The sequence below is a fragment of the Amblyomma mixtum genome, chromosome 10, assembly GCF_055824585.1.
Source record: "Amblyomma mixtum isolate Tamu chromosome 10, ASM5582458v1, whole genome shotgun sequence".
Taxonomy (NCBI): Eukaryota; Metazoa; Arthropoda; class Arachnida; order Ixodida; family Ixodidae; genus Amblyomma; species Amblyomma mixtum.
In genome coordinates, this window is record NC_143021.1 from 148844312 (window position 1) to 148867200 (window position 22889).

Here is a 22889-nt window from a genome sequence, read left to right on the forward strand (position 1 = left end):
CCATGGCTACACTAATTAGACACTCTGTGGGCTCGGTGGTTGCGCCACAACACTGCCAGCTAACCCTATGGTTTTCGCCATGCAGGTTAGTAAAACGGAATCCTTTTCTAAAAAATCCAGCAATTAAGCTTTGATACAGCTACCGAGCCCTCAGATGTGCCTTGCCATTGTTACTGAATGCGTATCCGTGATTCGTTCATTGCTGTTGTTGTCGGGGGACATTGAAACCAACCCCGGCCCTAACGATAATGCCGCTGTACTGACTAAGTGAACTACAGAAACTAAATGCCGGTCACGACACTCTAATCGCGGAAATACAAGATTTGAAGCACCAACTCCTAGCTACAGACAAGAAAATACTCGATCTGAGCCAAAGGATGACTCAAGTAGAGAGTCAGCCCGAAAACCTAATGGCTCTGCAAACAGAAGTTGACAGCGTCAAAGGTGAAACAGTTCAAACTAACCAGCTCATATGCGGTTTAGAAAACCGCATTGATGATTTAGAAAACCGATCCCGAAGAAACAACCTGATATTTTACGGCATACGCGACACTAACCCATCTGAAACCTCTGCGCAATCGGAACAACTAATAATTGGTCAATGCCATACCTTTTTAAACATAAATTTAGACACAAAAGAAATCGAACGTGCTCATCGCATCGACCGCCATTCTGACAGCACAGACCGTCCATCATCGTAAAGCTCACATACCACAAAACTAAAAAGCTCATCCTGGCTCACCGATATTAGTACCGGCGAAGATTTTTCAGGGCCTGTGAGAACTGCTCGCAAACACCTTGTTGCGTTTGCAAAAGAAAAAAAAGTAGCTTTCGCCCTTCCTTTCAAAACCCTTTTCATTGGCCCGAAGCGCTATTACTACGATGCATCATCAGAAACAGTCAAAGAAATCCCATAGCTATCATCTCGCGATACCAGGGTAAGAAACTGTTCCCATCCTATGCCTCAGCACAAGCTTTCATTTTCCGTTATCTTTACCAACATTCGTAGCTTTCTTCCGAAACGCGATACCGTATTCAACCTCATGTCATCATCTGATAGTAACCTGCTCATCCTAACAGAAACCTGGTTGACTAACGACGTTAGCGACCATGAAATGCAGACAGACTTTCCCGGTTTCGACATTTATCGCAAGGATCGTAAAGAAACACGAGGTGGGGCGGTTTTAATAGCAGGAAGCCAGCAGTTGTCATGTGCGCCAATCAACCTTGCCTCAGATCTGGAAATTATTTGGCTTCTCATTCGAGCCTCGCCCCAAACAGTATTGCTGGGCGTCTGCTACCGCCCTCCAAACAGTAATCCTGATTTCTGCACAAAATTAAATAAAATTCTGTGTGACGTTGCTACATCACACCCTAATGCACATATCCTATTATTCGGTGACTTTAACTTTCCAAATATTGATTGGCGTACCCAAACGGCTGCTAACACTGAATCAAATTATTTTCTTGACGTATGTCTTAATTCTAACCTTACGCAACTCATTACGGAGCCGACACGTGTAGCAGAAAACTCCGCCACTATTCTAGACCTGATACTAACAAACCACCCGGAAAGCCTAGCGTCTATTTGTTTCCTACCAGTGATCAGTGATCACAAGGTAATCCATGCCACATTTTCCTTTGCTCCAACACCACGTGCCACTCGCAAAAAAACTATCGCCCTGTACGATAAAGGGAACTATGAGGCCATAAATAATGAACTAACTGCCTTCCTTTGAAGCATCGCTTCATAACAGATCTCCTGAAGACAACTGGATTATATTTAAAACTTAGGTACACGAACTAACAAAGAAATTCATTCCGAAAACCACTTTTCATGAAAACCGCCACAAACCATGGTTCACAAGGTCCATAAAACGAATAGAAAATTAGAAAAAAAAAGACTTTTCCGCACAGCCAAACTTAGACCCAGCACTACAGCATGAAATAAATACTACGCAGCCGAAAAAGATTATCTAGCAGCTATCCGCGACGCAAAGCACTCTTTTTTCCGAAATGATTTGCCTAACATCCTACGTCACAGCCCAGAAAAATTTTGGAAAATAATAAACCCCCAACAGCCCCGCGAAGTTATTCTCACTAACGAATGTGATGAAATAATCGCAGATGCTGACAGTGCAGACATGTTTAATCATGCATTTTCATCTGTATTTACCAAGGATACCGGCCTACTTTCCGCGTCTACCCTTCCCAGAAACATAACGAATAAACTGCCGGCCTCAACGTTCTCGGTTGATGATGTCGCTTCCCAAATTCAAAATATTAAACTCTCATCATCAGCCAGCATCGACGAAATCAACTCGAAAGTGTTAAAGAATACCAAACATACCTCTGCAAAATTTTTGTGCCTCATATTTTCGCAGTCATTGCCTACAGGTATTTTGCCTCTCGACTGGAAGGTGGGAAAGGTCGTTCCCGTCTACAAATCAGGTAATAAATATTCCCCTTTGAATTATCGTCCCATCTGACTAACCAGCGTGCCGTGCAAGATCATGGAACATGTCATATACTCGCAAATCATGAACTTCTTAGATACTAGCAACTTCTTTCACTCTTCACAGCATAGATTTAAGAAAGGATTTTCATGTGAAACACAATTGGCACTTTTTCTACATGACCTGCATGCAAATCTTGACTGTAACATCCAGACTGACGCTGTATTTTTAGATTACGCTAAAGCATTCGATAAAGTATCCCACCGACGCTTGCTGCTAAAACTTTCCCTCTTAAATTTACAACCACATGTCTTAAGATGGTTAGAACAGTTTCTTAGTAATCGTACTCAATCTGTGCTCATAAACAGCCAGTCGTCTAGCCCCCTACCCGTAACCTCAGGCGTCCCACAAGGGGCCGTCCTTGGTCCTCTTCTTTTCTTAATATACATTAACGACTTACCCTTGAATGTGTCTTCCTCAATCCGCTTATTTGCTGACGACTGCGTACAGTAACTAACATCTTAGACAAAAACGCTCTTCAGACTGACCTTAACAGTGTACAAGAATGGTGCGACCAGTGGTTAATGACTCTTAACCCTTACAAATGTAAGCTCATATCATTCACCCGAAGTCTTAGACCTTTTCGTTCTGCTTGCACAATAGACACCCTACCAATAGAATCTGTGCAAACATTTAAGTACCTAGGCGTCACACTATCAACTAACTTATCCTGGAATGCGCATATTGTGAACATCATTTCATCGGCCAACAAAAAACTAGGTTTCCTTAAACGCCACATACGCCATGCAACAAAAGACTTAAAATTACTAGCATATAAATCACTGATAAGACCTAAACTTGAATACGCATCAGCCATCTGGGATCCCCATCAAAACTATCTGAAGGCTAACCTTGAACAAGTTCAAAATCGCGCTGTTAGATTCATTCATTCCGCATACTCATAAGACATCAGTGTATCGGCTTAAAAGCTGAAATTAACTTGTCACTTCTTTCCCATCGCAGGCGCATTGCCAGTCTCTGCCTTTTTCATCAATCCTTTAAGGTAGTAAGGCGGTTAACTAATTTTTAATCATTATTTCTTTAGCTAAAAGTGTTAGGCGCCTAGTTGCAAATAGAGATTTGTAGCCGGTAGTTAGTAATAGCCAAGTCAAATTTTAGAAAATAAAAAAACGTAATTATCCTCGGCGCTGCGGCTGGATACAATCTGGCTTTTTGGAGTAGCTATGTGCACTCGAAAGGTTGCTTTGCCTGCGTGCTTTTCGAAAGGGCATGTGTTTTGACACATTCTAGCCAAATTTTCAAGATTCGCAGGGCCGAGGATAATTTCATTTTTCAAATTCTAAAAACTTCTATCGGTACTGCTAAAAATCCGTTACAAATGTCTAATTGCAACTGGATGCCTAGCTATAATAGTTAAGAAGCTAATTATAAAAAATTAACCAGCCTTCTGCATAAAACGGTACACAAGTTTTCTGGTGTCGGTAATACTGGTTATATGATGCCTCAAAAACCAGACTTTTACGGCAAAAGCCCTATTTTTGAAAATTACTTAGTCTTCCCTGAAACTGCGTGTAGTTATGTGTGCAGGGTATTTCACGTAAGACTTTCCCCAATTTCTAAATGTAGGCTTGTCGAGTTACAGCAGCCCTTTTTCCGCACAGCATTGCCAGCGGTGTAATGCGCTAGTATTGAACAATGAACCTTTTAACTGCTACAGTTAGGCTCACTACTTATATAGATGCGTGTAGCTATCAGTAACCAAGATCTCTATCAGTTCATAGAATTCCCAAAAAGCAGTTATGCGCGCCACTGTGCCAGACATATTTTGCCTCTTTCTACGAGTTTCGTGCACTGAAGGCGTTACTTTGCCTGCAAGCATATCGAAAGTGCATGTATTCTTCCGCGATGTAGCCAAAATTTGTTGGACTACAGCGTCGAGGGTAACTTAGTTTTGAAGATTACAAAAACTGTTATGGATATTACATGTGGTATTCTAAATGGCTATTAATAATTAGGAAGCCTAACCGGAATACTTAAAAAATTAAGTATTGAATATTGGTTAAACAGCCTGCTAGTTAGCACGTGTTAGCTGTTTTCTCGTGTCTACTACACCCCGGCAAAGCTATACCGAATAAGGGCACTCTTCTAACACAAAAAGCCAGTTTTTAAAAATTGTGGAAAGTCTCAGGTGAAACACCTTTATTCATGTAGGTATTCACCATTGCCTAAATTGCGTAATTTCTGTTAATGCGATAACGCTAAGGAGCTCCTGCCGCAGAAAAGCCGGTGTCGGCGTTCAGGGCCGTTGGCGTTGTAACACGCAACACGAGAATCTCCGAATGAAAAAATGTTGCCGGCATACGGGGAATCGAACCAAGGTATTTCAGATTGCGAAGTGAGCACGCGCAGAACAACGCTACGAAGTCTTTTTCTTTGTATTTATTGCCTGGCTTTGGCTCATAACATTTCACCAAAAAACACTCGTGGTCACTCAGCACGAGTCTGGTTTCGTCAAATTAAAATTCCTGTAACATACACATCGGCTCTAGTCTTGAGAGCCACTCGGAAGGCTCCGCAGCGGATTTCCGTATGGCAAGAAACCAGTCTATTCTATCAGGAAAATAAATTCTTACATGTCATGCATCTGTATAACAATCATAGTCTGCCATTCTTGAGCGCCATACAGAGTGAAGGCCCAAGAGCATTATGATACCAGTGCTCAAATAACGAGCACTGTGAACCGTTTTTTCACTACCTGTGAGCAGGTAGTGAACCGTTTTTTTTTGTTTTTTAAGGCGAAGCCTTTAATGCCTCATCGTTGTCGACAGAAGGTTGTTAGCAGTATCACGCTTGTTCTAGTCAGACCACAAAAAGTCTTTGTGCACAACGGGACTCGAACCACCATCCTTCTGTTCCGCAGCCTAGCGTGCTAATGGCTACGCTACTTCCTGCCAACGCATATGTCGTTCTCCTTGTCTTGGACGCTGGAGAGTGTTTGCAGATAGGCGTCGAATCAGACGGATGCCTCCCAAACGCCCTCCAGTGCCTCCAGCATTTAAGATGCACATACAATTGTGTACTTAATTAGCATCTTAACGACACATCAGTGACACAAGCAGCAACACCCCGCTAAAGGCTTTCGCCTCACCGCACTTTGGGTCAACGAAGTGCCTCCCCGAATTTTTTTGCGACGTCAAAGACCCGTTCTTGCGCACCGTGTGCAAAGTGCGGCTGCGGCGATTGCTGCAGGAGTTTGTTGTAACGACAGAAGAGCTCTCGGGTAGATTTTTTGGTTATTACAAAGAGATTGTAGCAAGTAGTAGGTTTCTTTGTGCACGTTTTTCCAGCTATTATTTGTACAAAACTAAAAGGAAAAAGTTGTAGCGTGATATTTGTGATCAGGGTGTCGAATCGGAACTGAACCTGAACCCGAAACCGGAACCGAACCTGAATTTTCACCCGGAACAGGAGCCGAACCGAACCCATATTTTTTTCGCCATCTTCGAACTGAACCCGAACCGGAACGACTCAAAGGAACCGTTTCGAACCGTTTCGGATTCGGTTCAGCGCAGCTTTTTTTTGCAACCCCACATACTTTTTTCTCAGACAAACTGAGATGGTCTAGCACGTAGGTTTACCTATCTGAAGCTGTCTGCGCTGGAAAGTGCGGAAATGGCAACCAGTATGTGCGACAACAAAATTGAATGAAGTGTGATGCCTGAGAACCCTAATTGATATTTCTGTAATGTACTAGCGCCAATTCTAAAGCATTTTACGATAGGTTTATGTGAAATCTAAAGTTATTACTCCATCCCTCTTAAATGTTTGCGTATGGTTTTAATGAAATTGTTACAACTGCTCTAACTCAATAAATGAGTACAAATACAAAATTTTGCTTGCGTGTTTTCTTCTTTCAAACGATGCTGTCGACATTGGTATACATGGAGCACTCCGTGGTATTCGCCTGTGACCAATAAATAATTTATATTTGATTATTTTCTTAAAGCTTTTTCGGTTTCACCAACAGAACAATGACTCTGACATGTTGAATTTAGGTTACGTGAGGCACGAAGAAAGCAGCAATGTAACTGCTAATGCGTCGTTTGTTGTAATTCTAGCCTTATACGCAGGCTGCTTGTGTGCAGTAGTGAATAAAAACAACGTATCAGCATTTGCATCACGTATTCTCCGCGCCTCACGTGACCTAAAGTTCAACTACGCGTCATCGACATCGTTCGGCTGATGAAACCGAAACAACATGGGAGAATAAGTTCTTTTCTAAATTATTCAGGGGCTGTAGGCGAATACCACACGATGATCCATGTTTTCAAATATCTAGGGCACCATTTGAAAGGAGAAAAAACGCAAGAAAATTAGTTGTGCATAGTCATTTAGGCACCTATTGAGAATACCTTCCCTTTCTTTGTGTCATTTCGAACAACGTTCTGGTGGTGGTTTTTGAGGAAAGGAAATGGCGCAGTAACTGTCTCACTTCTCGATAGACACCAAACCGCGCGGATAAGGCAGGGAGGAAGGTGGGAGTGAAAGTAGAAAGAGAGACACCGATGCCGCAGTGGGAATAATTCCCGCCTCGGGAATAATTTGGACCAACAAGATATCTTTAATGTACACTGACATCGCACAGCAGACGGGTGCCTTTTGCGTTTCGCTTGCAACGAAACGTGGCCAGGTTCGTACCCGGATACACCGAATAAGTAGCTGAGCGCGCTAAACACTGAGCCACCGCAGTGGGCAGTGCCACATTTACTTTTGAGATGTTCGTTGTCGCAGACAACAGGTACTAAATAGAACCCCTCACGATGGGTCAGTGGTGCAGTAAATAAACAAAAATGCCTCAGTGGCTGTATGCTGCTGATTCCAAGATTTCGAGTTCGATCCTGGCCTCGAGGGCCGCATTTCGATGGAGGCGAAACGCAAAAATGTATGTGCGCTGTATCAAGTTGAAAAAAAAAATTCGAGTGGTCTAACCCTTCTAAAACTAGTTAGACAGATCGAAAGCTCCAGTACACTTGGTTACGCTTTGTTAAATGCCTGAAACGCCTCGCAGGCGTTTCAGGCACACTGCCAGCCACGCTCCTATCCATGCCGAAACTGTGTGCGTGAGCGGCGTCGCCTCCTTACGCGAACGCCATGTCACGTGCATAATCACATGACCATACCTGGCGAAGCGCCGGTCGGCACACCGCGGGACCGCGGTCAGAGTAGCGGCATGGCGGCTGCAGCTGCGGCGAGTCACGTGCTCTTACGCCACAGCCACACCTCCGGCGCTCCTCCTGCTGGAGGTTAAAGTGCAACACCCGATGACCTTGGCGAAACATGGCGTAGTGGAACCCTCGCTCCAAAATGTTAATCTGGTGTCTTCCTCTACAGCGTCCATCGTAAAGCCTCCGTGTCCACTCGACACGTCAAACACGAGGTATTACTCCTCTTAGTATCAAATAAAGGATGGATGAATTGGTGCAGCTTCTTATTTTAGAATCCGAATATTCTTTCTTGCACACGACCAAAAAAAAAAGCAAGGAAAGCGCGGGCTCTTGGCAGCGGTGGTGATATAAGGAAAAAATTATATACCGATTACACGAAGGGGCAATGCCAAAATGCATACGTTCACTACCACGTGATAGTGATAGCGCCCAGCAAGATGCTACTGCAAAGAAATGTAACTGCGATGAAATTATTCCGTTGCGCGGATTCGCTAAAGTGTTCTGCTTATAAAAGAAAATTGATGCCAGTCGCTAGCGGGTGGCTTCATCACATTATTCTCGGACTACTGGATCTTGAATTCTCTGTTTGGAGGCTTATATCTAGTTTTCGCTGTCATACTTCAGGTTCTTGGTGTCTGAGACGAGAGGGTTATGCTTGCTTGTAGTTTTTCGTAGAACGCTCGGGCGACGGCATACATTGAGCATTCACAACAATCCGCCTCGGCTACATAGGGTACAGGTGGGTGATATGGGGATGGGTTAAGGTTGCTGAAGATGCATTTTTGCCAGTGAGTGCCCGGATGTGCGTTCACCGGAGTGTGCATCGAGGGTGGAGGCTGCACGCACGCACACGGAGCGCAGTTATTTTTGGGAAAGGAGGCTACAATGCTGACGCAGTAAAAAGAACAACTACAAGGGTATCCATACTCCGGATTCGTAGCAGTGGCGGCGCAACAGAAAAGCTCCGTTTCCAGATGCCTCAGGCAACTTCGCCATCTCCGAGGCTTCTTTTTATCTTTGTTGCATATAATATCAGCAACCTCTCTGACCCTCCTCGTGCCTTTGATCTCGTCGAATACAGCGATCTCGGCATATGGCCTCACGCCACCATGACTCCCTTACTCCGCCCGTTCATAAAAATTCCAAAACCGGTTAGGAGGCTGAAGTTGTGCAACATATGCCTACGGCGTTAAAGAGCACTGTTCTTTGAACAGTGACCTCGTTGAACGCGGCAGTTCTGCGTGCTCATCCATCATGCGGATTTCCCATAGGCTAAGTAGTCCTATGAACACGAAGAGTTCGAACGAAATTTCTTAGTATTCCTTCGCAGACAGAAACGTTATACTGAAGTGCATGATCTCAATGTCTTTTTAAGAGATTGCTGAAGTATGTCCCAAAAAAACACAGCATCACGGCAAAAAAAGTAATTTCTCAGTTATTTCTCGTTGCTCACACAGCTAGCAATTCCCTGACCGTGGCACAAACGCCTCCATGCCGCGAAGGTACGACCTAACGCGTAACGCCCATGTTTGAAACGTGAAAAAAGATTTTCACCGCCGATTTAAACTACAGTCAAGCCCTTTATAACGATCCTGACAGTCACGCGGATTCCGTTCGTTATATCCGATGTTTGTAGTAAGTGGACTCTGTCTATAACAGCTAAAGATACTAAGGCCGCTAAAAGTGGCGTTTATTTCTTTAAAAAAACTGCGTTATGCGCGTCTATTTGGGCAAATCAGAGCCTGCCGCGGCTCCTTCCAGGTTATAAAGGGCGGTCATTTAGTCCTCGTCGACACACTTGCTGCCAACTGTCAAACTCAGAGACGGGTATAACTAATCGTGGTTCAAGTGTCCACGGCAGCTGGTGGGAGGTCAGCCGCATGAGGTTCCCGGCGGTACGGGAGGGCTCGTACACTTGGTGTTCAACGTCTTCGTCAGAGCACGTGTTTCTGCGATATTGTGGTCCGCAGGTGCGTAGTTATAGTTTTGTTGGTTGGTTGGTTTATTGGGGTTTAACGTCCCGAAGCAACTTAGGCTATGAGGGACGCCGTAGTGAAGGGCTCCGGAAGTTTCGACCACCTGGGGTTCTTTAACGGCACTGACATCGCACACCACACGGGCCTCTAGAATTTCGCCTTCATCGAAATTCAGCCGCCGCGGCCGGGATCGAACCCGCGTCTTTCGGGTCAGCAGCCAAGCGCCGTAACCATTGAGCCACCGCGGCGTGGCAGCGTAGTTATCCGACAAAACACCTGGCCAGCTAATGTTCAGCGAATCGTTGCCACAAATCTACATGTGTCGTTTCACGTATGTATTCAAGCTTCTAGTTTCGTTCTTGGGCTCAAGCAACAAAGTAGCGCAGCGCTCGTGGCACAGAGTGCATCAGTTGCACTGTCCGCTGCATGACGCTGCCTACACGTGGTAGCAGCGCAAAAGATGTAGCCGACTGGGCGGGCTATGCATACCACGTGACCAGCATAGCCAGCAAAAAGCTTTCAAAATCCTCAAATCACTGGAGTTGATCCACAACCATGGTCAGTCGCTTCGCTTTCGACGATGCCCCTTTACCACGCGCACCGCGCTTCTTCCACTCAGGATGCTTTGCGCAGCCGACGAACACAGCAGGCAGTGATTGCCCTCGTAGGCCATCGACGCGGGCTTCGTCGACAGTTACCTGCTGTCTCAGTAGAGAGTTATAGGCACCCTGCGCATCGAACTCCAGCACGACGCGCGCGCCACTGGCGGCGGCGCGCGCGTCCCTGTAAGGAAGGCAGGGGCAGGTAGACAGCTCCCGCTGTGTTGCGCGCGCCGTCGTGAAGCAGTTGTGCGCGTCTTTCCCGAGCATTAAATAGCACATAACAACAGCGAGACACATTGCTGTGTTGTAGGATGCAAAATTGCAGATATAAAGTCGCCTCGGTTAAGGTTTTATGGATTTCCAACGCGACACTGAAGACAGCCCACCTTTCGCGACGGGCAACACGCGCGCGCGGTTTCTGGTCAAACAATGGTCATACCCGTGCGGAAGACGCTTACTTGACTCATGCATTGCCTCCTAGACAGGTTTTTGAGTCATGGCACATTCAACAGACGCGGAGGAATGCTAATGACTCGCTGGGAACACTTCCCTCTTCTTGCACCCACGATTTCCGGTCATTAACTTGGCTGTCAACAATATGTGGGCTTAAAGCCACGCCGAAACTCGCCCGCAGTCACACCTTAGGAAGAAGCTCAAGTTTTGCGCTGCAAATAATCGTTTACCTTAGTTCAAGCTATGCGCAGAATCCTTGCTCGCTTCCACTGCGCCTTGTCGTCCAGCGTCCTTTTCGACAGTAAAGGCACGTTTTCAGGGGCAACGGCAAGATGCTCCTGATAAATTTTTGCCTCCACGTCTGAATGACTGGGTGATAATTTAGTACAATAATCATATATCCTAATGTCGAAGAGTCAGGGCACTGCAAGAATCCTGCATGAAATAGCCGGGATACTCTTTCTTTGCAAAATCCCAGTCAAAAAGTTTTATGTTTTCCGCATGAGTTTCAGTGCGCACAGGCGCTTCGCCGCAGCTTGCATTCTCTTCTGCTTGAAAAAGCTCGTTCATTGGACATCTCATATCACCAAAATACTGAAACACGTGTTGTAGCGATAACAGCATGGCAATGGCTTAAAGAAGACAAAATATGAGTGGCAGATTACGCAATGGGCACATAATTTCAAGCCGTAGTTTGAACAGAGTATTCCACATCAAACCCCCAAGGTGCGGCAAACAGGAATGTTATGAAGTCAAGTTAGCGCCGTTCGCTCAGAAACTGGAGTTTTCTAATTACCATCAATGTTACGCCGCCTGTCTGTCTTTGAAAGTTCAGGGTAAGCCTTTCTAAATACAGGAACACCCTAGGCTTGCGGGTGGCTTGTTTTGGAGAGCGTTTCACACCGCTCCAAAAACACGGTAACGGCAGCAGCGTGTTTACATTTGCCTGCCTTGCAACTGCAGCTCGCGGCTACAAGCAGTCTACTGGAAGATAGCTACATAAAAAAAAAATGATTGAGAGTGCAGCGCTGACAGGCATTAGATAAAAAATATTTATTAGCGTTAATTTGATCGTTTTCGGGGGCGCAGTGATACTAGTCTGCGCAATGCAAAGTACTGCTACTTCGCTCCCGTCGCACGACACCACCTCTTTCACATTGTGTACATGGCCTGCTTCAAAAAGCTTCGTTCCTTTCCCGACGTTCGCTCCTCGAAAGAATTTTTCAGCCTCATAAATGAATAGGTCGAAATACCGCCTCTACGAACAGAGGCAGCCGCTAGCAGACGCCATCCCTACGAAGTCGCGGGGCGAGCCTTCCTGACAGGGACGAGGTAGTGGCCGTGCGGGGGATCTGAACGCAGCCTCGACGGTGGCGGTGCCTGGCGGGTGCAGGGTGCCTATAGCATATCGTTACCTTGTTTACGTTACCGATAACAGTGTTACCGCACACCGGACTTTCCGGTTAGCGTTGCGCTCGGCAGTGCCGCCTTTTATTGCATTTTTTGGTTGGATTCTTTCCAGGGCAGTGTCGTGAAGGTTCAGAGGCGCTCTTTCATTTCTGCGCTTAATATAGAAGCACTACCTCTTCAACATCGGGGGTAGTTTACGGCGCCTCCTTGTTCGCTTTAACCTAGTGGTGCGGCCAAAGTTGTTCGATGTATCTGCGATAAATTGCCATTGCCCTTTTGCGTATTTTGAACGAGTGCACTTTTTATTATATTATTTTTATTATAAGAGGTCGACGTGGTGATCAGCGACCGCAGTCGCCAGTTTACGGCATAAGCGGTAGAACAATTTATCCGTTTACGTGCGTCTATTCCCGGCACCCCACGCCATATCACCCTCAGACAAACGGTTTAACAGAGCGCACGACCGGCAAAAATACCAAGATGCTCGCCATGTTCATCGCCTACGATCGCAAAAACTCGGACACGTGCTTCTACTTATTACGTTCGTTTTCAATAGCGCGCCATATTAGTCAACCGGCTCTAGCGCATTCTTCCTTCTATACGCGCCGCGTCCTCGGTATTCTCTCGAGACTATCTTCCCCCTTTTCGTCGATGACGAACCGTGCATATACCAGACCTTTTGTCTAGCCGAGGAAGCTCACCGCTGCGCACGCTTCCAGGCTCTTGCGTCGCAAGAAAGCCCCAAAGCTCGCCTAAGGAAGCCATCTGTGTCGCTGTCATATGAAGAGATTATTTCTTAGTGGGTCTTTGTCCGCGTTTTAATAATTCCTTTTGGTACGTTTGCCTTTGTTAAATCACCCCTTGTATCTGTTTTGTTTTTATCTCTTTTGCCCACTGCTGTGGTTATTAAGTTGTTTCTTCCATGAATAAACTTAGTTCTTTGTTATGTGTGTTGTCTCCGTCTTCTACCACCAGTAAGCTTTTTGCGTAAACCATGCCATGCTCCAACCAACTAGCTCAAATCAAAGTCTTGCTGGTCCTTGCATTTAGCGCCTTAATGCCAGACAAAACAAAGGACTATGCCGGGGCAGCTTACGTCGACGTAGCGGATTATATAACACCGCTCAATTGCGTACGCGATAGGCGCAGTGACCAGGAGCGGTTCACCCCTAACAGCCGCCACGATATACACCACCTCCTCCGAGAAAACGGAGGAAGCGGCAGTTGCATTAGCCAGAGCCAACACATCAGCTGACATTATATTCAGCGATTCAAAAGCAGCCATACGCAACTTTGCAAGAGGCCGCGTTTTCCACATATCCCTCCAAATCCTCAGAAACACCCACCATACCACCGCAAGGGAGATCGAGCTGTTATGGGTTTCGGCCCACTCGGACAACCCGGGGAACGAGGCAGCCCGCGATTGCGCCCGAGGTTTCGTCGGCCGGGCAGTGGGCTCTTCTGACTCGAGTTTCTCAAGGGATGGCCTGAACTCGTTTCACACATTACGCATGACTTTCGCCTTGAAAGACGCACCTTTCCTACGTCGCATAAATCGCTCACAAAGACCCAGGAGACGGTCCGGTGCCGACTGCAAACCCATTCCCACCCCAACCAGGCGGTAATTTCGCTCATATACCCCGGGCAATATTCACCCCAATGTAACAAGTGCGGTGACAGCGCCACACTAGACGATATCCTGTGGAACTGTCCGGAACATCCACCTACCCGCGGCCTAACTCTGCTCCTTACTTTCGAGCATTGGGAGGCCGTGCTGCTTAGCTCCGACCCGGAGACCCAACTCCGGGCAGTGGAGCGAGCCATCGAGATCACCGTAAGCCACGGGCTGACGGCCACCTAGCGCGACCAAGACCTCACCTTAAACTGCTTTTTGCCGGTGAAAAAATGTTTTCCAATTGTGCAATCAATATGTCATGCGTATGACAATTACAGTGAGTAGCGAAAGAAGATAATACACTTAGGAAACTTTTTAGACGTGTGTTCTGACGGCCCTCTTAGCGTCAAAGCCTCTGTTATGTGCTTGACTGCGTTTAAATTTTAACGCTTCGTGATTTCTTCACAATGATAAGCGAGCTTTGATTCCTGTCTTTGTTGGTACCGAAATCTGGCGGAGCTATGCGTAGTCTTACGCGTTTTTTTTTTTCGCTTTTCCTTATGTCGTCCTTTTCGCCTTGTGTCTGGCACTTGTGTCCTGCGCAGCTACTTTGCAGCTTTTTAACTTGTGTAGCTACACATTCCACGGGAAACGAGGCAGTGCTTCGGCGATATTTCGGAAGAAATGTTGTAGTTTATGGCTTATCTGTTATGAACAATAAAAGACATCGTCCAAAAAAACGATGACGTTTCGACTCCCTCACGGGAGCCTTGTTTATAACGATTACGAAACAAAGAATCGCCGTTTTAAGCATGGCGCATGACAGATCCCAAGCACCTTGCGCGTACAGTGGGCAGATTACCATCTTTGCGGTACACTCTGTGTTCTCTGGTCTGAATAATAAGCGACTCAATATAAGACCCGAGACTTTGCTCTTTCTTTGGCACCCAGATGTGTCTGCGCCCAGTGGTTGTTGTGGCTGGTAGATACCGCATGCTCGGCAAGCGCATTCAAGTAACCCGCTGATTGCTTACATCAATTTGGTGCAGCCGAAATGTTCGTTCAAAAGCCACCGATTCGCCGACGCACACAGATGCTCAATAGGCTCAAGGGATAGCGTATACGAAGCGTGCGAACTTTTTCTTCCCGAGTTTTCCTTCTACATATCCTAATGCTATTCTGAGCTTGCGGGTTGGCACATGCACAGTCTGAGATCTGTAGCGACGTAATATAGCTGCTAGAGTCTCGCTAACGCTTAGAATATACGGAATAGCAGCTCGCTTCTGGGCAGGTCTGGTTTGATGCAGACCAAGAGAGGCAAGTATGGATTAAGCAGCATGAATACAATGTTCTCGTCATTCTCCTGTCACTGTGGAGAGCTTACAAAAGTTCCTTGTCCTTACTTTCCTTTTTTTCCCTGCTATTCTAAGCAATCTTAGCTCCCGCCCTGTAAGAAACCGCTCGTTAGCAGCCATCTTCAATAGTGTCAGCCTTCGTCGGTGTCGCGTCCTTAAGATCATTAGGAATATCCCAGTTCCTTGTATCACTTATCATGCAGAGGAAGTACGCCATTTCCCTGTATCACTTGTCATGCAGAGGAAGTGTTGCAAACTGTTGCCCTTCAGAACTAACAGACGATACGAAGCTGTACAGAACAAAGGGGCAACGCAGGGCAGGAATGCCGCTCTCCCTGATCTGGCTAAACGGCTTTTGTCAAACTCTCAACCAGAAGTTTCTCGCGAGTCGAGGATGAGGCTCTCACTGCCCGCTACAGTTGAGCATGCCGTTCAAACGAGCGCAAAACTCATAAGAATGGCAGGCGAAATTCTCTGCTGTGATAGCGAGCAGCAATGAATTGACGTCATTCATTGCGCTGGACGAATGAAAACCTGTGTCAAAATTTGTGGCCTATTCTAGCCTATATTTCAAGGTTATTGTTAGCACTGTGTCTGTAGCTAATTTCAAATATGCCTCCTTTTTTTTACGGAAGAAAGTGTACGTACGGTGCGAGTGTACTATACGCATGATTTTAAACCTTTTTCATTTTTTGTTTCTTTGCCTCCTAATCTATCCGGTTTCAAACTTAAACGCTTGTTCCAAGCGCACATCAGTTGCGTGAAGGAATTGCTTTCCGCTGTCTTCGCATGTTTTAGCAACAAATCAATTTTCGTTTCAAGATAAAGGCAGGCTGAAAGACTTTATTGATAAACCTCAAAGTCACGTCATCCGAAATAAAAGCTTGTTTCTGTCCACGTCGAGTTCGAATACATGTCCCGAGCTGCAGGAGCTCATTTGTTCGTTTGTGACTAAGAGAAGTCATTCTCAGGACTGTAAAAATTCTGCTTTCCATCTATCTAGAGGTGTTCGTGCCACGTATGCCAGTCCCGTTTTTGAAGCGTTGAAGAAGAACGGCCGCACTTGTTGCAGGTGAAATCCCCAGCTTCTGCAATAGAAAGGAGAACGAAACAAAGTTACTTTCAATAAAAAATGCGCAAACGCTTTTGCGGTACTTTCTGTTTCGCATTTTGCCTGTGCCTTGGTTTCGCGAATGCATGGGAAAGAACTAAGGGACTAAGGGCGCCTTTCATAAATTGTAAAGCAGCCAAGTGAAAACATACATTGCGTAAATGTCTTTTGGAAGCTGTTAGAAATGAGTATTCTACAATACGCAACCAAGCCAAAGACCCCGAGTAGAAGAGTCCATTGGGGGTGTAAGGCAGTTATAACCGCAGAGATCACATCACGGATATTGCGCCGCTCCTGCTGTTCATTTTTTGTGCTAATCACTTTTTATGTGCGTAAAATGTATAATGCCACCTGGGAAACATAGCGCGCCGAATTGTGGGGACAGAGATGAGGGTGTGAAAGGCTGAAAAAACTTTTTTTTCTATTCTTCCACAAACTTCGGCTGACAACGTCCAGCTGCGACAAATCCTTAATTTATTTTGTAGACGCAATCCACGCCTTGGCTTTGTTCGAAGTGTACGTTTTGAGGTATCGAATAAGGTGGGACTTGTTTAATGAAATTTATCTCAGAAATCTGGCCTTAGCTGTAGGCAACCACTAATTGGGGAACTCGAAAATCCTCAAGGTAAATTTATGTTTTGAATAGCCCCTGGGTGTTAAGTTTGTTTTCTTCATCTAAATAGAGCACAAAGGTGAACTGAAAGTGCTTGTGAAAATGCTATTGATTTGATTTATGGGGTTTACCGTCCCAGAGCGTCTCAGGCTATAGGACACGCCGTCGTGAAGGGCTCCGAAAATTTCGACCGCCTGGGGTTCTTTAACGCGCACTGACATCGTACAGTACATGAGCCTCTAGAATTTCGCCTCCATCGAAATTCGACCGCCGCGGCCGAGATCGAACCCGTGTCTTTCGGGTCAGCAGCCGAGCGCCATAACTACTGAGCCACCGCGGCGGCGCTTCAAAAAAATATCTTAGGCAGCTCTATCATGGTAGGCACTTCATAACCATCGACAGACTGTTTTCTATCGATAGCAATCTTACCAGAAGAAGCACTTGCTCCCTCGTCTCACATAAAGTGCCATGGCGTTTAATGTATTTTTTTCCCGAGATTATTTTTAGGTCACTAAGATTCCTGAAAAGAATAAGTCTAAGTGACGAAAATGTATTTACCTTCTTCCACCAAAGAAGACGCATATATTCCACCGCGAGAATCCGTCGCAAAATGTCTGGGCCCTTGGACACGCCATTCGAGTTCTCGTTGAGCCGAGCACTCGCGCTCGAGACTGTCAATGACATGGAAGGTCTCGTCGATGTTCTTGATATCTGCGTGGTCGACCTCGCGAGGATCGTATCCCAGCACTGCACGCAGAGCTGCTAGCACCCGCTGCTGAGTGTCGAACCCCACGTAGCGGACGGCCATAAAATGCCGATCCGGATACAGGACTACGTACACAGCGCTTTCATCCTGGGACAGGTGATCCTGTTCTGTCAGCAAGCAGGCAGTGAGAGCTCGTCTGTGCACTCTCCAACCGAGCGTTGCTTCGTGGTCGCCAAGCCGAAGCGCAAATGCCATTTGCTCGAGCAGCTCTAGACGCTTGACCCAGGACAGCGAAACAGTGAGAGAGTGGATCCGCCACCCTTCGAGGCGCTGCAATGGCAAAAGCCAGCAGCGCAGCCACGCTATGCGCCGGAGACAGATTTCGCCAGCCACACCCTGTTGCACACCTAGACAGATGCCCTTCACGATGGCGTCTGGTGACAGGTGCTGCAGCCGTGGCAGCCACGGTATCTGCTCTGCGTCCAGGTATCGCAGCAGCCCTGGCAGGAAAGTGCAAAGCAGACAACCAAGACTGAGCGTCTGTATAGCCACTGCCGTAGATGCCATGGGGGAGCACAGTTGCGGTTCTGATGCGACAGTCCTCAACGTACGGTCTTCGATGAGGTCACAAAAATGAGCAGTTCACTGCAATAGCTGTTTTCGTTTCAGGCGGTTTTCACAGAGGCTTCGAAGGTTTCTATGCCAGGAGAGCTTGCACTCGTAGCTGCCGAATCGCCTCCTTTCAGCTCTGACGTATTTGGAAACTGTGCGATTTTAGGGTGCTGTGGAATCTCTTTTTTCGGGGACAGTGTCCTTCCAAAATGATGCAAACGCCCCTTATACTTCTCTTTTGTAAAGATACGAGCGTAGTTATCTGAAGTTAGCCGCTTCCAGTTGCGCAGAAAAAGGAGCATGTAAAGAGTATCGCGCAATTTTGCGAAGAACGTCAGCTGAACAGGTGTTCTAATACTGGTTCGTTGTGCGTTATGATCACATTTCTTCGTGCATTCGCGCACTCGCGCTATCGGGGGCTACACTTGTTCGCCTGACATTAAAATTATCTTATCGAGCACACTTCTGTTGTCTTGTCGGCCAGCGGGACACATAGAGGAACAGACGTCATCTTTTCAGGATGAGTAATATTGGGCTTCGGTTCCAAAATTATACAAGCCTAAGGAGGAAGCTCTAGTCTCGCGTCACAGTTCGGACCACGTCACTCACCGTAGTGCAGGAGCAGTGCAGCAAAGCATTTACGGGTCTAAAAGGACAGAGAATGAGTTTGCCTCCGTAGTTTTTCAGTCGAGGTGTTCCTCGTAGCACATTTTGAGAATGTACTGTGGCGGCAACAGCGTCACGTTTTTTAATTCTGCCAAAGGTGTTAGTTGGTGCCTAAAGGACAAGCGTACCCGACGGAGTTTTCTCGAAGCTTTCAACCCGAAAGATTAAAAGCGGAGAGTACCATGATTGTGGTGATATTACGCCAAAAAAGACGAGTTGGAAGTTCACGTCTTTGCCTGCGCGGAATGCATTTCAGAGACAAAGCTCTCCTTTTTTTGGACTCGATGCTAAAGTGCCTAATAAGTATCGCCAAATGTTTATTTTTGCTGATGCCCTACCTTAATGGTTTTCGATCGATTTCACATTGAATAACTATGACCGCTGTGCGACCGTTTAGATATTAGATACATTATTTCCACCCACGTTTGCCTTCTGGATGTCGATCTCATCCGCACCGTTGGCTTTATCATTCGCATCCAGTCTATTCCGGCTGCTGAAGAGGTCAAAGGAATATTTTTCGACTCTTTCAGCTATCCTAACCGTATAGGTTAAATACATTACTTTCCTTGCATCTCAAGGCACGAACCTTGTTTGTTTTTTTATGGTAAGCTTCCTCTTGTCCGCTTCAAGCCTTCCTTTAAGGTTTGGCTTGGTTTATTATGGTTTAACGTCCCAAAGCAACTCAGGCTATGAGGGACGCCGTACAGAAGGGCTCCGGAAATATCGAGACCGGGGTTCTTTAACGTGCACTGACATCGCACAGTACACGAGCCACTAGGATTTCGCCTCTATCGAAATTCCTTCCTTTTCAGTGCACCAGCACTTATAGTGGCCATTCCCCGCATTTTGGTGTTGTGTGTTTGTCTGTGTGTCTGTCTGTTTGTCTGAAGCCGGTTTTATGGCAAGCTGCTCACCCGTCCACCGGATGGTGGGCAGCCTGCTCATCTTGTCAGGCAGCAGCACGTTTATTCGTGACAGACTGCTTCTGACGAGCAGCCTGGGTCGCAACCCAACCAAAGCAACCCATGTCCCATCGATGGCAACGCCTGACATAGCGCCTGCCTTGTGCCACTGGGCCACTGCGCGCCGGGTGGCTTACTTGCCAAGGTGTAGCCGGAGCAAATCAGGCGAGAACCTGGGGCGCTAATTAGGCGGCACCGCCCTGACGCGCACCGAGATAAGCGGAATGAGCAGCAGCAGTTAGGAGAAGAGAGTGATTCAAATGATGATTGCACAGTGGCAAAGCGGAAGATGTTTGGGTGGTAATTAGGTGTTACCTGGTACCAGCTAGCAGGTTGTTGCTCTAGCAATTAGTGTGATTTGATCGGTACAAAGATTGTGTCCTATCACGTCAAGAACAAACTTAACCTAGCAGCGCAGCACCCAAACACATCATGCTACCTCATATATCCGCATTTAGCCTAATTACCCAAATTTACTGACATTTTTTATATCGTGCTCGATCGTCTACATGTTAAACGTTGTTCTGTCATTTACCTTACACTTATTGCAGAGCTTTCACAGTTCGATCTCTATCGTGCCCTTTGGGTTAAACGGTCTATCACACGATCTAGTTTGAGAATGAGGGTGCCCAGGGACAGGTAATAAACGGCTCAATGTGCCGGTGACGGGGTTCGAAGCCCCGTTTTAGGGCAATATGCAACAAGAAAACAAACACAGCAGCATACCTGAACTCACAAATCATTCTTGCATATATCATATTTTCTGAAACACTAGGCTGGTCAAGCCAAATGGGAGGAGGCAGTCTAACTTCTGTTGCCCGTAAATCGTCCTTAGGGACTCAATTACTCGCACTTGAGATAGGCGAATGAAACAATTGTATACATTATATTCAGCTAAAAGTTTGCTAAGAATGTATGATGGCTAATACTTTTATTACCTCGTCCATTGCTCTTCATTAACGTTAATAAGTCGATTCATGGATAGGATAATAAATTATTTTTTCACCAGTTAAGTTCTGAGAGGGTTCCGCAGCAGATATTTATGATTACTCACAAGGTTGTTTTACACTCCTAACATCTTTCTAAGGCTGCTTCTATATATAAAAAACTCATCGCGACTAGGTGACTGAATGCGATTTGATGCGTTGCTTGAAAAAAGACGCCTGGTGTTGGTGACTTACACTGAGAGTGAAAGCTATATACAGACTACTTTCTCGCTGCCCGTCCTGTCTTTGCTGCGGCTCTATATCTTGCCCCAGCACATTTGATTTCCATCGCATATAGCTAAGGTGCTTGTGACAATAAGATAGCAGTTGGTGACACTTGCGCCCGTCGTTTCGTCAGTTTTTGTATCTCATTTGAATGACACCACTAAGGCCATGTGTACATGCAAAATCTATACAGAAAAACAGGGTGCGGTCAGAGTGGTCTGAAGCCCGGGGAACAGAGAACGTAGCAGTAAAAATAAGGTACGCCCTGTCCTAAGCTCTAGAGCCTGGTGAAGATTGAGCCGGCTGCTAACAACTAACGCTATTCGTAGCGCTCGCCCTGCCAGAAGGAGTGACAGCGAGGAGCCACTAAAGCCAGAAGCAGCCTCGCCGGTCGCCGGGGGTTCCTTTTACCAGTTACCGCGCCTCCCCCACAAGACATGACAGCAGTACAAGGTGATAAGAAAACTTATAGTAAAAACTTGGGGAAACTTAATTTGATCAAAGATAATGACGCTGTATAGTTAAAAAGATTTTACGGTAGCCTCGGTGTCCCCTTGATCCACCTTTCACAGACACGGGCACGCCTATTGCCATTGCAAAGGTGTTTATTCGAAGCGCAGGTCGATGGTCGTCGACCGAAGAGCGTCACGATGAGCAGACTCCCAGGAGTAACTAGAGATCCCAAACTGCTCTTCCTCTACCTCTTCGTCCCACCGCTTGAACTGCTGCTAGTCGCTGCCACTGCAGTTACTTCCCCGCCCGAAAAGGAGCAATCCTGATGACTTAAGGGAAAGGGAGAATGGGCGGATAATAGTAGGGCGTAATGCGCTCGACGTGAACAGTTGGTACCCCCGGTGACTACGTTGCGAGAGGCGCCAAGGGGCTCAACTATGTAATTCACTCGAGAAGTTTGTTATAGAGCGGTGTAAGGTTCGTGAAAGCGGGAAAGCAGCTTCATGGCGCGGCCGGGAGCGGAGTAAGGCACCCAGAGCAAAACGAGTGCGCCGGAGGGATAAGACGCGGGAGGCTTCGAGGACTCCCGACGGTGCTTCTCGTGCCACTGGAGATGTGTGATGAAAGACATGCCAGTTGCAGACATTCTTTAGCATGCATGAGTGCTTCGGAAAGAGGTTTCGCCTCGGACGGCTCAGGGCGCTAGGAAAGAATGGCGTCAATGGTGGATGTAGGCTCCCGGCCGTATAAGAGAAATAAAGTAGAAAATCTAGTCTTTGTCTGCGTAGCCGTATTATACGCGTACGTGACGAATGGGAGTACTCGATACCAGTTGGAATGGGTGGTATCAACGTACATGGCGGATATCTCAATTAGAGTGCGATTGAACCGCTTACTAATGCTGTAGGTTTGAGGGTAATATGCGCTGGCACAGCGATGTACGATTTGGCATTGCTTTAGCAGCGCCACCAAGGCGTCTGTGAGGAAAACACAGCCGCTGTCATTCAGAAATTCTTTTGGGGCGCCGCGACGAGGAAAAGACTGTCTAGGATAAAAAAGCTGCATGCTGTGTGGTGGCATTTTGGAGATTCAATATTTCTACGTAATGGGTTGGTGCTTAACGGCCACGACGACCGGGTGGTTGTTAGAAGTGGTTGGAAGCGGGCCGTACAGATCTATTCCGACGCGGTCAAAGGGCGGCCAGGGCAGGGTAACGGTTGTAAATGAGCGGAGCCGTAGCAAGGAGGGTTCTTGCGGTGTTGGCAGGCTTTACATGACCGAATGTAGTGATGTATGAAGCCGTACATACCGCGCCAGTAGTATCGCATACGCAGGCGAGCATATGTTTTCAATACACTGGCATGGCCGCATTGTGGATCTGCGTGGAAAGAGGCGCAGATGGCAGTACATAGGTGTCGAGAAATTACCAACAGCAATTTCCT